Here is a 3135-nt window from a genome sequence, read left to right as displayed (position 1 = left end):
GTGATTATTTTCAAAGTTGGGAAAAATGAAAAATTATTCTAAGTCCCCATTCGTAGTTCTTTTTGATTCGTATTGCTTCGGCGCAAAGTAGGTAGGGACACTTATGGCTTTCTCAATTTTTGGATAGGGACAGCCGGATAGCCGTCATTCAGCATAAAAGCTATTGTTATATGCATAGTTTGATGTGAGGAATGGGAATTGATTGAAATTTTCACCCGCCAATTGCCGGCTGGCCTGATTTTAAGGTTTGAGAATCTTGACAACGATTTTGCATACCGACAAAAATAGCATCAAGCGAAAATATCACTTATTTTTCCAATTTTCGACTTGTAGAACGATCAAGTATACTATTCTTTGGATTCTAAGATTTTTTTCAAGTGATTATTTTCAAAGTTGGGAAAAATGAAAAATTATTCTAAGTCCCCATTCGTAGTTCTTTTTGATTCGTATTGCTTCGGCGCAAAGTAGGTAGGGACACTTATGGATTTCTCAATTTTTGGATAGGGACAGCCGGATAGCCGTCATTCAGCATAAAAGCTATTGTTATATGCATAGTTTGATGTGAGGAATGGGAATTGATTGAAATTTTCACCCGCCAATTGCCGGCTGGCCTGATTTTAAGGTTTGAGAATCTTGACAACGATTTTGCATACCGACAAAAATAGCATCAAGCAAAAATATCACTTATTTTTCCAATTTTCGACTTGTAGAACGATCAAGTGTACTATTCTTTGGATTCTAAGATTTTTTTCAAGTGATTATTTTCAAAGTTGGGAAAAATGAAAAATTATTCTAAGTCCCCATTCGTAGTTCTTTTTGATTCGTATTGCTTCGGCGCAAAGTAGGTAGGGACACTTATGGCTTTCTCAATTTTTGGATAGGGACAGCCGGATAGCCGTCATTCAGCATAAAAGCTATTGTTATATGCATAGTTTGATGTGAGGAATGGGAATTGATTGAAATTTTCACCCGCCAATTGCCGGCTGGCCTGATTTTAAGGTTTGAGAATCTTGACAACGATTTTGCATACCGACAAAAATAGCATCAAGCGAAAATATCACTTATTTTTCCAATTTTCGACTTGTAGAACGATCAAGTATACTATTCTTTGGATTCTAAGATTTTTTTCAAGTGATTATTTTCAAAGTTGGGAAAAATGAAAAATTATTCTAAGTCCCCATTCGTAGTTCTTTTTGATTCGTATTGCTTCGGCGCAAAGTAGGTAGGGACACTTATGGATTTCTCAATTTTTGGATAGGGACAGCCGGATAGCCGTCATTCAGCATAAAAGCTATTGTTATATGCATAGTTTGATGTGAGGAATGGGAATTGATTGAAATTTTCACCCGCCAATTGCCGGCTGGCCTGATTTTAAGGTTTGAGAATCTTGACAACGATTTTGCATACCGACAAAAATAGCATCAAGCAAAAATATCACTTATTTTTCCAATTTTCGACTTGTAGAACGATCAAGTGTACTATTCTTTGGATTCTAAGATTTTTTTCAAGTGATTATTTTCAAAGTTGGGAAAAATGAAAAATTATTCTAAGTCCCCATTCGTAGTTCTTTTTGATTCGTATTGCTTCGGCGCAAAGTAGGTAGGGACACTTATGGATTTCTCAATTTTTGGATAGGGACAGCCGGATAGCCGTCATTCAGCATAAAAGCTATTGTTATATGCATAGTTTGATGTGAGGAATGGGAATTGATTGAAATTTTCACCCGCCAATTGCCGGCTGGCCTGATTTTAAGGTTTGAGAATCTTGACAACGATTTTGCATACCGACAAAAATAGCATCAAGCAAAAATATCACTTATTTTTCCAATTTTCGACTTGTAGAACGATCAAGTATACTATTCTTTGGATTCTAAGATTTTTTTCAAGTGATTATTTTCAAAGTTGGGAAAAATGAAAAATTATTCTAAGTCCCCATTCGTAGTTCTTTTTGATTCGTATTGCTTCGGCGCAAAGTAGGTAGGGACACTTATGGCTTTCTCAATTTTTGGATAGGGACAGCCGGATAGCCGTCATTCAGCATAAAAGCTATTGTTATATGCATAGTTTGATGTGAGGAATGGGAATTGATTGAAATTTTCACCCGCCAATTGCCGGCTGGCCTGATTTTAAGGTTTGAGAATCTTGACAACGATTTTGCATACCGACAAAAATAGCATCAAGCAAAAATATCACTTATTTTTCCAATTTTCGACTTGTAGAACGATCAAGTATACTATTCTTTGGATTCTAAGATTTTTTTCAAGTGATTATTTTCAAAGTTGGGAAAAATGAAAAATTATTCTAAGTCCCCATTCGTAGTTCTTTTTGATTCGTATTGCTTCGGCGCAAAGTAGGTAGGGACACTTATGGCTTTCTCAATTTTTGGATAGGGACAGCCGGATAGCCGTCATTCAGCATAAAAGCTATTGTTATATGCATAGTTTGATGTGAGGAATGGGAATTGATTGAAATTTTCACCCGCCAATTGCCGGCTGGCCTGATTTTAAGGTTTGAGAATCTTGACAACGATTTTGCATACCGACAAAAATAGCATCAAGCAAAAATATCACTTATTTTTCCAATTTTCGACTTGTAGAACGATCAAGTGTACTATTCTTTGGATTCTAAGATTTTTTTCAAGTGATTATTTTCAAAGTTGGGAAAAATGAAAAATTATTCTAAGTCCCCATTCGTAGTTCTTTTTGATTCGTATTGCTTAGTACATGGCTAACGATAAATCGACTGAAACTACGAAAACTCAATGATTTTTCTATACTTCGACTTGTAGAAGGAAGAAGTATACTATTTTTCCCATTTTAAGATATTTTCAATGTGATTATTTTAAACGTTGGGAAAAATGAAAAATTATTCTAAGTCCCCATTCGTAGTTCTTTTTGATTCGTATTGCTTAGTACTTGGCTAACGATAAATCGACTGAAACTACGAAAACTCAATGATTTTTCTATACTTCGACTTGTAGAAGGAAGAAGTATACTATTTTTCCCATTTTAAGATATTTTCAATGTGATTATTTTAAACGTTGGGAAAAATGAAAAATGATTCTAAGTCCCCATTCGTAGTTCTTTTTGATTCGTATTGCTTAGTACTTGGCTAACGATAAATCGACTGAAACTAC

This window comes from Diachasmimorpha longicaudata, unplaced genomic scaffold (assembly GCF_034640455.1).
Source record: "Diachasmimorpha longicaudata isolate KC_UGA_2023 unplaced genomic scaffold, iyDiaLong2 ctg00000272.1, whole genome shotgun sequence".
Lineage (NCBI taxonomy): Eukaryota > Metazoa > Arthropoda > Insecta > Hymenoptera > Braconidae > Diachasmimorpha > Diachasmimorpha longicaudata.
This window is presented reverse-complemented; position numbering follows the sequence as displayed.